The sequence below is a fragment of the Tachysurus fulvidraco genome, chromosome 7, assembly GCF_022655615.1.
Source record: "Tachysurus fulvidraco isolate hzauxx_2018 chromosome 7, HZAU_PFXX_2.0, whole genome shotgun sequence".
Taxonomy (NCBI): Eukaryota; Metazoa; Chordata; class Actinopteri; order Siluriformes; family Bagridae; genus Tachysurus; species Tachysurus fulvidraco.
This window is the reverse complement of record NC_062524.1, coordinates 1,439,816-1,453,615: the sequence shown is the minus strand read 5'-3', so window position 1 is coordinate 1,453,615 and position 13,800 is coordinate 1,439,816. Positions and strand designations below refer to the sequence as shown.

General features: G+C 45.8%; 2 pseudogenes; both read left to right on the top strand.

Annotated features, from left to right (window-relative positions):
* The first annotated feature begins 663 nt into the window (after positions 1–663).
* On the top strand, positions 664–2,521 carry LOC113640162 (annotated as a pseudogene).
* Positions 2,522–10,910: 8,389 nt separating this feature from the next.
* LOC125145173 lies at positions 10,911–12,122 on the top strand (annotated as a pseudogene).
* The last annotated feature ends 1,678 nt before the right edge of the window (positions 12,123–13,800 follow it).

Sequence of the window (13,800 nt, the reverse complement as noted above, 5' to 3'; positions counted from 1 at the left end):
TTCATGAGAACCCTACAGGGGAAATGATACGCTGATGTGAGATTGTACATGATTAAACTTAGCTTAAGACATACATGATTATATTCTAGCTGATTAACTGTTTAACAATGTTGTAGATTACGTAGTTGATTAACAATACTGGTATCTATAATTTAGAGTTTAGATTTTGTTACAGATTAATGATTAGCAAAATTTTGTGTATTGTCCCAGGGAAAAAAGGGGGGAATTGTAGTGGAAATTTTCACTTTAGAGAATGGTCACAAGAATCTGTCCTTCTATTCTTCTGTATTTCCCATGGCTGGTAGTTATCGTGACTATTGTTTCTTTTCAACACTGAATCTATCAGACCTTTCCTGTGAGACCTTAGTTGTTCCTGTGGGATTAGTGTAGTCAGAAGATGAGCAGGCGATGCTTCTAAGCCAATGGTGGATGATGTTTTGGCTTTTACATGTCCTGTTTCATTTTTTTCCCTGTCTATAAAATCCTGATGTTATCAATGATCGGGGCCTTTCCTCTCTGATTTTACATGTGGAGTGTTGGGTCCTTCTGCAAAGCTGACCACAATAAACTGTGAAACCTTTTTTACTCTTGCCCGTGCCTATCGGTGTGATATTTTATGCTTTAGTTCTCTCAAACCTCAAAACTTCCACAACAGTGGTAAACATGGTGGTGTTCAAAGATGTTGTAGCTGGAATGCTGTTTGAACACAGTGCCCTGGATGGAATGGTAGCTGGCCTTGTGGTTGGAGGTGTATGGAAAGTTTCAGAGTCCCTAACTATAGAGCATATAGACAGATCAGATCATACTGTTTCCCACCCAAAATCTCTCCAATTCCCACTAGGAGATAATAAATTTCTGGATCAACCACTTTACAATCTTTCAGAAGCAAATAACCCTATTGTTACTTTTGAAGTTTCATCTTACCCAGATGTTTTCACAACTCTAAGGAGTCACAGGGGATTATATGATGCATGGATAAATTTTGCATTGCCGGTCCCTCTAAGGCAAACTCTTAGAGAATCAGCTGATCGATAGATCATGGTGACCCCTACTGTGACACTACAAACATGGTCACTGTGATCCCACATATTCAGTCACAATGCTGTCTCATCATCTAGTTACAGCCCAAGGGTCCTGCATTGGGCCAGATGATGACCTTTGCTATACCAAAGAGCTCTTTCCACAGTTCCACTTAGCATTCATGGGGCACAAAAACATATCAAAGCGACTAAAAGTGGTAGTGGTGTAGGGCCTCATTTAGCTGTCTTGCGTACTGGTCTGTCTCAGGACAACCCACTTAAGAAATTTCTTGATCTTTTTGGGTGCCCCTCTATTTACCTGAATGGATCAGATCTGATGGAAGGTGCTGTTGGCAATGTCTATGCAACTGACCAGCTAGCTGTTACATACCTTGGCAAGAAGGACAAGGTTCGTGTTGTGCTGAATGCAAAGGGAACATTTGCCAGGTATCTTAGGAAAACTCAAGCAGTGTCTTGAATTGAACATAAAGCTTGTGCTGCTTCTCACAATAAGGTATGCAATTGCTGGGCAGATGGGAGCCATTGAATACCTTCTGGAAAAGAGAATGAAACAAACGACACTGCAGCCTCTACTTTCCCAGGAACATCCAATTTCACCATGATGATTCATGGAGGAGCAGGAGAGGAGCAGGAGAGGAAATGATGCCCAACAACAAGGTAGATGGGATTATTGAATTTGCCCTTCACACAGCACTTACACTGGGAGTAAAAGTGCTAATACAGGGAGGCAGCAGTCTGGATGCAGTTCAGCAAAGTGTTGCTGCTTTAGAAGACTGTTTCTTATTTAACACAGGCAAGGGCTCTGTGTACAATCAAAATGGCCTGCATGAGTTGGAGGCTACAATTGTGGATGGACACAAAAAGAACTCGGGATCAGTGGCTTGCTTGCACAAGTTAAGAACCCAGTGAAAGCAGCCCGTTATGTCATGGATAACAGCAAACATGCATTACTAATAGGAGATGGTGATCAGGAGTTTTTGAAGGATCTGTCAGAAAATGATAAGCCAGTGAAAACAGACTACTTTCACACTGATGTCAGATACAAGGAACAATGAAACTCAGTGGAAATACAAACAACCATCCTCAGACTCTAGGTGCAGTTGCGCTGGATTGCTGGGGTAAGCTAGCAGCAGCCACATCTACAGGGGGCTTAATAGGTAAGTGGAAAGGTACAGTTGGATTGTCGGAGCTGGAATATATGCTGATGAGAAACTAGCTGTTACATGCACCGGTCATGGTGATGCATTCTTATGTCAGACGTTTGCTTATAAAGTAGGTAGTCTCTGGGTTGTTCTGGGAGGCCTCTGGAGGTTCTGGGTGCAAAATGTGCAGGAATCATTGCTATTGAACACAAAGGTGAAGCTGTAATTGAGACAAATGCTGGAGTAATGTTTGTTGCATCAATGAAGAGTGGTGTTGCTCGAGCTGAAGTCATCAGACCCATGATGAACTTTGCGAATGTGATTTGGGAAAATCATTAACTAGTAGCTTATTTGCATTCTGAACCATGGACCTCAGGAACAACCATTCTAACCCGAAAAGCCTTAAATGGACCAAACAGTATTTTTCAGTTAACTGTGCCTAACTATGTTGCAATGTTATTAGAGGCACAGACAGTAGCTAACTTGCTTTGTGAGAAACTAGGTGTGCACCAATGTGCTCTTCTATTTAGATCCCAACCAGACAAGCCTGCTTTTATCAAAATCCTACCACTTTATGGCCTAGATCCTAACTGGACGGCTTACCTTGCCAGGGAAAAAGAATTCTACACACATGACCCTGGCTATTGCAGTTCAAAGAGTGGCCCACGTTCTGAGGATGAATTCCTTGACAAAGTCCAGGGAAATCAGGGGCCTCATTTATAAAGCGTGCGTATGCACAAAATGGGGCTGGAAACATACATACGCCAGTTCCCACGCCAAGGTTGTGATCTATAAAAAACAAACTTGACAGGAGAATGTGCGCACCTTTAAGCAAACTTTGAGCTGTGCCAACGCACATTCTGGAGACAAAGGGAATTGGCGACACAGATGGTGAGGTCGTGAACTGAAGTTAGATTGTAGAAAATAAATGTGAGAAGAACGATTATAAGAATTATTCATTCATTCATTCATTTTCTACCGCTTGTCTGAACTTCTCGGGTCACGGGGAGCCTGTGCCTATCTCAGGTGTCAGCGGGCATCAAGGCAGGATACACCCTGGACGGAGTGCCAACCCATCACAGATGATAAGAATTAATGACATTTAATTTTCACTCAATTTCACACGTTATATCCACATTATCATGAAGATTAAATCCAACAGTGTTATTTGTGCTGATTGTTTTAGGCTATATACATCTAGTAAAATCCAAACGTAATTCAAAATGTATTTAAAAAAAAAAAAATAAATAATAATAATAATAATAATAATAATAATAATAATAATAATCAGCGCTGCCTTACAGTCACATTGTCCACAACGGGAGAGCAGGAGGAGATGGTGCGACTACATGTGATGCAGAATAGCATGAAATACCCTTTTATTAGAGAACTGCAGAACACAGTGTAAAAACGAAATATTTTCCCTAATGTACATATATCATAAAATCAAAGTCTGCAAATACAGTCATGAAGCACAATCGCTACTCATCATCGGTCCTAACTATTACGGTGTTCATTACAAAACCGTCATGAAGAAGCATGTCTTCACTATAACTGTTATGACTGAAGCACCTGTCTCGCCTCCCGACCACCACCAGAGGGAACCTTCACCCGAGTTCTAGCGACTTTGGAAATACATCTCCCACAATCCACCGCTCCTGTCATAATTACTCCACCAGCTGATTTCAATCACCTGCTTCCTATATAAGCTGAACTTGAACCCAATTTCTGTGCGAAGTCTCGATTTGCCTCTGCTATTGGTCTGAGCATTTTCCTGTCTGTGTATTCCTGGTTTTTTGACTCTGTTTTGATTTCATTCCGTTCGATGATTGTTTGCCGCCTGCCCCGACCTCCTGCCTGTATTGCTGTTTCTGGTTTTTGCCTCTCCTTCGATATCGTGTCTGCTAATTCTGATCTACACCTGTTGTACCTTGAGTTTGAATTAAAGAGCGTGCAAATGGATCCTCCGTCCCATGATCTGTCATTACAGAAGACTTCGCCACCATATGATCCAGCCGCTGCCTCACAGCTCTTCTGCCAGTCTCAGCCAGTCACCGAGCTCTGCCAACAGCTGACTCATCTCACCTCACTCACAGGTGAACTCGTCACAGCCCTACAGGGCTTGCAGAATGCCCCAACAGCCTCCAGCGTGATCCCCGCGACCGCTGACCCACGACTCTCCTTCCCGGAGAAATTCGATGGAGACCCCTCGAGATGCAGGGGTTTTCTTATGCAGTGTTCACTGTTTGTGACACAACAACCCTCTACCCCACAGATGCTAGCCGCATAGCACTGGTCTGCACCCTGCTCACTGGAAGGGCTCTCGAATGGGCCACCGCCATATGGAGAGCGTTTTCTTCCTTCAACCACTTCCTCGCCCAGTTTCGCACCGTATTCGACCACGTCGCTGGACGAGAGAGCACAGAGGAGCGCCTCCTGAAAATTTCCCACAGGGAGCCACAGTGCAGCAGAATACTCGTTAACTTTCCGCACCCTCGCAGCTCAGACAGGTTGGGAGGAGAGACTCCTCAAGCTCCTCTACTGCAAAAGCCTGAACCATGAACTGCAAGCAGAGCTCGCTTGTCGTGATGAAGGAAAAAATCTATAGGACTTTATGGATCTGTCTATCTGACTCAATAATCTGATCCGAACCCGGCGATCACTCACACACTCCCCGTCTGCTGCATGTTCTGAGTCCCCACGTCATGCCCACGCTCATCTCACTCCCGAGGAGAAGACACGTCGCATACAACACAGGCACTGTTTATACTGTGGTGCGCCCGGGCATCGTCTGCCCTCCTGTCCCATCAGACCACACAACGAGGAGAGTATGCTAGTGAGTGTGGCCAGTTTCGCCTCACAAACCCAGACTTGTGCTCGATTCGCTGTGCGCTTGAACATTCAGGGCGAAAGTATTGACTTAGAAGCTCTCATTGATTCCGGTGCATCTGGAAATTTCATCTCAGGGGAGTGTGTCAAAGCCAACGCTATCCCAGTAAGAGAGTGCGATGTCCCCGAAGCAATAGACGGTCGACCCGTCGGAGCGGGACGGATAAGATTCGTTACCGAAGAAATCAAGCTATTGGTGGGTCCACATCACAGCAAAACTATCCGGTTTCAAGTCATCACCTCTCCTCGTCACCCTCTGATCCTAGGATTACCCTGGTTAAAGCTCCACAATCCGGTCATTTCCTGGAGAGAGCCACGGATTATAGCCTGGGATAAGACCTGCGCTCCACATAACCAACCCTCTGAGGCACTACTTCCGCTATGCTCCGCGGCCACTGCGCCCGTCATTCCCGCTCTCCTGGCTGAATATCATGACCTAGTAGAGGCATTTAGCAAGGTCAAGGCCACCCAGCTACCTCCTCACCGTCCCGGCGACTGCAGCATCGAGCTCCTACCCAACGCCACGCCCCAAAAGGCAGAATTTTCCCGCTGTCACAGCTGGAGACAGAGGCTATGAATGCATATATCGAGGAGGAATTAAAAAAGGGGTTTATTCGGCAGTCTGTGTCACCAGCATCATCCGGCTTCTTTTTCGTAAAGAAGAAAGACTGGGGACTCCGCCCCTGCATAGACTATCGAGCTCTGAACGAGGTTACCGTCAAATTTCGCTACCCTCTCCCCCTGGTCCCTTCAGCCCTGGAACAGCTGCGCAAAGCCCGGTTCTTCACCAAATTGGATTTACTCAGTGATTATAACCTGATCCGAATCAGAGAGGGGGACGAATGGAAGACCGCCTTCTCCACACAGTCCGGCCATTATGAATACTTGGTCATGCCGTTCGGCCTAGCAGTCCTTCGGTGTTCCAATCATTCATCAATGACGTGTTCCGAGACATGCTGGATCGATGGGTGATCATTTACATTGATGACATTTTAATATATTCTGAAACCATGGAGGCTCATGTCCAGCACGTGCGTGCAGTGCTGAAAAGACTAATACAACATCAGCTCTATGCTAAAGCTGAGAAGTGTGAATTCCACACAACCTCCACGTCGTTCCTGGGTTATGTCATTTCCGCTGGTGGAATCGCCATGGACGAGTCTAAAGTAGAAGCGGTGTTAAAGTGGCCCCAGCCCAAGACTGTCAAAGAACTACAACGCTTTCTGGGCTTCGCGAACTTCTATCGTTGCTTCATTCGTGGGTTCAGCACGGTAGCAGCGCCACTCACTTCTATGACAAAGAGAACCTCGCCCCGTCTATCGTGGTCACCTGAAGCTATCCGTGCTTTTCACCTGCTGAAGGAGCGCTTCATAACAGCTCCCATCCTGCACCACCCTGATCCGGCTCGGCTGTTCGTAGTAGAGGTGGACACCTCCAGTACAGGCATCAGAGCGGTACTTTCACAACGACAAGGTCCGGCTAACAAATTGTTTCCATGTGCTTACTACTCAAAAAAACTATCTGCTGCTGAACGGAATTACGACGTGGGGGACCGTGAGTTACTGGCCATGAAGGCGGCCTTCGAGGAGTGGCGACACTGGCTAGAGGGCGCTCAGCAGCCGTTCACCATAAGAACCTCGAATACCTACGCTCGGCAAAGCAGATGAATCCCTGTCAAGCACGATGGGCCATGTTCTTCACAAGGTTCCACTTCACTGTAACCTACAGACCCGGTTCAAAGAACATCAAAGCCGATGCACTTTCCCACCTGAATAACGAACCTGACCAGCCCTCTCAGACAGAGCCCATCATCCTCGAGGCTCAAATTATTGCTCCCATCCAGTGGGACATAATGACTCAGATCTCCCAGGCCAATGCGCTCTCTCCACCTCCGAACGACTGTCCCGCTACCAAGACCTATGTGCCCGAGAACTTATGTTCTCCCCTGCTACGACTGCTACACACCTCGCCCAGCTCCGGTCATCCCAGTATCTCGGCCACGATCCACCTGGCACAGAATACTTTCTGGTGGCCCTCTCTGTCCCAGGACACCCAAGAGTTTGTGAAGAAATACACCGTTTGCAAGACATCTAAGTCTTCACATCAGCTCCCGGCAGGCTTGCTGCAACCACTAACTATCCCTCAGCGCCCCTGGTCCCACATCGCCATCGACTTCATCACCGATCTGCCCAAGTCTGATAACTGCACCGTCATCCTCACAATCGTGGACCGGTTCTCCAAAGCGTGCCGCCTGATAGCCCTACCCAAGCTACCAGCATTTGAAATGGCAGAAGCCTTGTGCAGTCATGTGTTCTGTTTCTACGGCATCCCTGACGACATCGTCTCAGACAGGGGTCCACAATTCACCTCCCAAGTGTGGGCAGCTTTCTTCAAGAGACTTAATATCAACGTTAGCCTTACCTCTGGATATCACCCACAATCCAACGGTCAAACCGAGCGTCTCAACCAGGAAATTACTCGTTTTCTCTGTTCCTACTGCCACGAGAACCAAACTGACTGGAGCAAGTATCTAATGGGGGAGGAGTACGCACAGAACTCACTCACCAAACCAGCAACCGGTCTCACACCCTTTCAATGTGTCCTCGGATACCAACCACCCCTGTTTCCATGGTCCGGCGAACCCTCTGATCTGCCTGCAGTGGATGACTGGTTCCGTAAGAGCGAGGAGACCTGGAGTGTGGCACACCACCAACTACAGAGAGCCATCCGCCGCCAGAAGCTGCAAGCTGACAAGCGCCGTAGATCGCACCCAGACTATCAGCCGGGACAATGGGTATGGCTCTCCACCCGTGACATGCGACTCCGTCTCCCCTGCAAAAAACTCAACCCCAGGTTTGTGGATCCATTCAAGGTTCTCGGACAAGTTAACCCTGTGGCATACCGTCTGGCGCTACCGCCCAACTACCGCATCTCTCCCACATTCCACGTCTCGCTTCTTAAACCCGCCGACGGCCCTAGAGAGGAGCAAGAGGAGACTGCCGACCCCCCAGTGCCACCACCCTTGTTGATCGGGGACGAGGAGGCGTACCAGGTTCGCAGCCTTCTAAACTTCAGACGTCGTGGTGGCCTACTCAAGTACCTAGTCGATTGGGAGGGATACGGCCCAGAGGAACGGTCTTGGGTGAGAGCACGAGACATACTGGACCCCTCACTCACTGCTGAGTTCCACCAGGCTCATCCAGATAAACCAGCCCCTCGACCTCGCGGGCGTCCCCGACGCCGCACCCATCCTCGCTTCGGGAGCCGCTCGCAGTGGAGGGCTCTGTTATGAATGAAGCACCTGTCTCGCCTCCCGACCACCACCACAGGGAATCTTCGCCCGGGTTCTAGTGACTTCGGAACTACATCTCCCACAATCAACCAATCCTGTCATAATTACTCCACCAGCTGATTTCAATCACCTGCTTCCTATATAAGCTGAACTTGAACCCCATTTCTGTGCGAAGTCTCGATTTGCCTCTGCTATCGGTCTGAGCGTTTTCCTGTCTGTGTATTCCTGGTTTTTTGACTCTGTATTGATTTCATTCCGTTCGATGATTGTTTGATGCCTGCCCTGACCTCTTGCCTGTATTACTGTTTCTGGTTTTTGCCTCTCCTTCGATATCGTGTCTGCTAATTCTGATCTCCGCCGGTTGTACCTTGAGTTTGAATTAAAGAGCGTGCAAATGGATCCTCCGTCCCACGACCTGTCATTACAATAAATTACAAATTAATTCTGTGATATTGTCAGGGTGTTGACGATCAGTCTAATTGCTAGAAACATATAAATCCTCCGGTGACCAGGGTATGTAATGCTTCATGATGGCACTGCTGGAATTGTTGGAGGATTACGCCAATGGCAGAATAAGGAGAGAACGAGTTTTCAGGGACCATGATGATTTCCTGGCACATGATGATGACTGGCTAATAAGCCGATTTAGATTCCCTAGAGCTGTGCTCTTGGATCTATGTGTTGAATTGGGTCCAGTATTAGAGAGAGCAACATGCCAGAACCATGCCATCCCAGTCCAAATACAAGTCCTCACCACTCTGGGGTTCTTGGCAACCATCTGATTCCAGCGGGAATTGGCAGACAGGTAAATTGATTATATAAAAAAACTATAAGTAATCCTCAACTTTGTGTCTAAGACCTTTTTGCATATGAAATAATTCTATTGGAATCTATCACATCACCCTATAGGTCTGGTATATCACAGCAGTCCCTGAGTGCCATAATATCTGTCGTTTTGAATGGTATACATTCACATTTACAGCATTTGGCAGACGCCCTTATCCAGAGTGACGTACATAAGTGCTTCAATCTATAACATTGAATACATTAATGCTGGTTCACTAGGTTACATACTTAAGATACCATGAGTTTAAAACATTTGTTCAAAGTTACAATGAAAAAGTTTTTTTTTAATGCAAAAGACAAGGAAAGAAGTGCTAGTTGAAGTGTTTCCTGAATAAGTAGGTCTTCAGTCGTTGCTTGAAACTAGCCAGTGACTCGGCTGTCCGGACCTCTAGGGGAAGTTCATTCCACCACCTTGGTGCCAGAACAGAGAAGAGTCTTGTAGTATACTTGCCTCTTACCCTGAGAGATGGTGGAACCAGTCGAGCAGTACTGGTAGATCGGAGGTTGCGGGGTGCAGTGCGAGGAATGATGAGGGCTTTGAGGTAAGAGGGAGCTGGTCCATTTTTGGCTTTGTAGGCCAGCATCAGTGTTTTGAATCGGATGTGTGCAGCTACCAGAAGACAGTGGAGGGATCGCAGCAGCGGGATGGTATGCGAGAACTTTGGCAGGTTGAAAACAAGCCGGGCAGCTGCATTTTGGATCATTTGCAGAGGATGGATTGCGTTCATAGGTAGACCTGCCAGCAGTACATTGCAGTAATCCAGTCTAGAAATGACAAGAAACTGAACAAGTACCTGAGCAGTCCGCGTGGACAAAAATAGTCGAATCCTTCTAATGTTGTAGAGAAGAAACCGACATGAGCGAGTCACATTAGCAACATGAGAGGAAAAGGACAGTTGATTGTCCATGGTTACCCCAAGGTTGCGAGCTGTGGCTGTAGGGGAGATCAGATCGTTGTGCAAGGATATAGCAAGATCATGACCTGGGGATGAATCACCTGGGATTAACAGCAGTTCAGTTTTGCTAGGATTGAGCTTTAACTGATGAGCAGTCATCCATGATGAAATTTCTGCCAGACATGCTGAGATCCGGTCAAAAGCTGTGGCATCTGAGCGTGGGAAAGAGAAAATAAGTTGTGTATCATCAGCATAGCAGTGGTAAGAGAGCCCTGTGTGACGCCAGTGGAGAGTCTGCGTGGAGCAGATGTCACTCTCCTCCATGTTACCTGATATGAGCGTCCTTCCAGGTAGGAAGCAAACCATTCCAAAGCTGATCCGCAACTCTCAAGGCTCTTGAGGGTGGATAAGAGAGTCTTGTGGTTGACGGTATCAAACGCTGCCGAAAGGTAAAGGAGGATAAGGATGGATGACAGTTTGGCTGATCTAGCAGCATGTAGCATCCCAGAGACATCCAAAAGGGCTGTCCCTGTAGAGTGAGCTGCTTTAAAGTCAGACTGGTTTGGGGTCTTGGAGGTTGTTCTGTGAGAGATAGACAGACAGTTGATTATAGACAATGTGTTCAAGAATTTTTGAAAGAAATGAGAGAAGTGATACCAGTCTGTAGTTACTGATGTCTGATGGATCCAGAGCAGGTTTCTTTAGGATGGGAATAACCCTTGCTCTCTTGAAAGTAGTTGGTACCTGATCAGATGCTATGGATCTATTGACGATAGTGGAAATGAAGGGAAAAAGGTCTTGCAAGATGGTCTGGAGCATAGTGCTAGGGAGCGGATTGGAAATAAGTTATACCCATGCCAAGTTAATTCCAATTGTCACAAAGCAAGGTGAAATGTGTCACACTGTGCCTCCCCTGTTTTGCCCAATCTACCCTGGGTATGTCACATCTGTTGATGGTCCTCCAGCAAGTGCAGTTGCTCTAAAAGAGATCCACACCAAAATCACCAAGACATCTCTGCCTCAAACTTGGAAAAAACATGAAAGCCATTCCATATTAGCCATTAAGAGCCAATGGTACCGCAATCTCTTTCAGATCCAAAATACTCTATTCCACAGTACTGTTGATTTCTTTACAAACATATGCAAATACTAATATGCTCTGACACCAATCACAACTGACACCATTTCTTCATCAATGGGTCTAGGGTCTGACTCTGAGCCTGTTTTTGTCACTATGACTGGCTGACTCCATGCAGTTTGTCCTAGAATACTTCCTATGATTTCAGGAGGGCTTCCAGGGACGTACTATGTCTGTCCCAGTTTTCGAGGAGAGGACCCTGATGCTACTCATCTGAATCAGTTTTACCCTGTTGAGTGTGAGTTGCTTGGAGATATGGATGCTGCTGTTAGCATAGCAGAACCTATGTAGTCCACTTGATGCAGGCAATGTTAAAACATCACTCAAAAGGAACACTGTCTCATGTACAAGATCTGTTAAAGATGATGGAGAAACCACTCCCAAGGGTGACTCTTGAACAAGCTATTCCAATGATGTCATCCTCTGATTGTATCGAGTGGGTACAAGATGGTCAGCCTAAGTTTGGCAGAAATTTTTCACGGAAAGGAGAAGCAGCCTTGATTGGAAAGTATGTTGGTGCGGTTTGGTTGACAGAAATTTATCACCATCAGTGTACCCTTCTACCAAGCTTATGTTAAAGGCTCTAATAAAACCAGAGCAAAGGCAGCTGATTTGCTCTTGTGGTTAGGGGAGACAGTAGGGCTTGGGGAACGACACTCCACCCCTGAGCAGTACAAGATGGTACAAGAAGCTCTACAACACCATGCTGTGCCAGAGGAATCATATAAATGGTACATCAACATGAGGAAAGTCATACCTTTGTCTCCAAGTGGTTGGGGCATGGGTAAAGAAAGATACCTGTTTTGGTTACTACAGCACAATGATGTTAGAGACATGCAGATCATCCCCAGAATGAAAGCCAAGAAATACATGCCTTAAAATCTAGTTCAAGTACATTGATTAACATAATTGAAAGTAAGATTCCACGTACTAAGATGATTTTTATGACCACATACAGTATATATAAATAGTGATTTAAATAAAATATTCATGAACATCTTTCAGATATAGTGCAGTGATTCTTGCAATACAAATAAATGTTAGCATTTTATAAATGTATGTATCTCAGCTTGTACACCTAATCACTGAGTAAATCTAAGGAACATGGGCTTTTGGAGTGTAGCGTGTGACATCGTTAGTTAATTCATTTCTTCTTCCATTTCTTGTTTTTATTCTGAATTATGGAAAATATCAATAAAACCCTTATGTTACACATAAAAGTATATCTGTTTTCTGTGATCTGTTTCATCTGAATTGTACTGTAAAGTTGAAATGATGAGTTCATTCAAATGTTGGTGTAAAACAATGAGTTTGTCAAAAGAGAGTGAAAGATTTTAAAATTCTACAAGTTAGGTCAGTAATCATTTTCATTATCTTTCACCATGGTGACGGGAGGTACGTACGAGACATTTTTTGTTCATTTATAAGATTCCAGTACACCTCTAACACACTTTTATAATGGCAAGAAAATAAAAACACAATGTCCACTGGCCCCAAACACCATGATATCACTCTTCATAAATTATTCAGATCGGAAAAAAAATGGATCACACATTATATTTAATTGCACTGTTGTAACACCGGAGGAACTGGAGGCATTTCAGATGTGAAGATCTAATTACACTTAAAGGTGGGGTGCACGAAGTTTGAAAAATGCTTCAGAAAACTGAGTCGGGCCAACTAACAAAACAAATGTGTAACCAATTAGCAGAATGGGGCGTGTCTTGTCAATACACGGCGGAGAGAGTGTTTAGTGCATATGTCTGAAATTAGCAGAAAGCGATTGAAAGAACTACATGGCGGATACCTGCCATTACCTCTGCCTCGGGTTCTATGTGTTGAATGGCGTCTTCCTCGTGAAACGGAGCTAAACCTTTCACGGTACAACACACAGTACTACAAAAACACATCCGTGTTACTATAGTATTACTCATTGTGTTCATTTATTGATATAAATATCCCCTCGGCCAGCTGCCCCAGCAGGTTCTGCCATAATAGTTGCCTGGGTTACGCGTATGTATGTGTGGGGCGGAGCTATCAAAACAGGGGTGACACCCATTTGGGTTAGAGGCGTGTTTGTTTTGGTGATTCCAAATGTCAAACACAAGTGCGTGGGACCGAGTTTCTGGTGGATGTTCCGCTTCTTCGGTCACCGCTCCGTGTCGGTGCTGAACGGCGGCATGAAGAAGTGGCTGCACGACGGAGCGCGCGCACTTCAGGACACAGAAGAACGCAGCGTGGGTGAAAACGTACGAAGACGTGTTGCAGAACCTCACCGACCGGAAGTTCCAACTCGTAGACGCGAGAGTAGAGGGACGTTTCCGGGGTTTCGAGCCTGAACCCCGCGAAGGTAAACATTAGCGGTTTAATAACTGTTAGAGATGCGGCTTTAATCACGGAGCACCTGTTATTAGCTGGAAGAGCAGAGAGATTATCTTTATATTAATAACTATAAACATCTCAAATTACATCCTGTCATTCATTATCATTCAAAATTGTTCTGTAACATGACACCTCTCTCTCTCACTCTGTCTGTCTGTCTGTCTCTCTCTCTCTC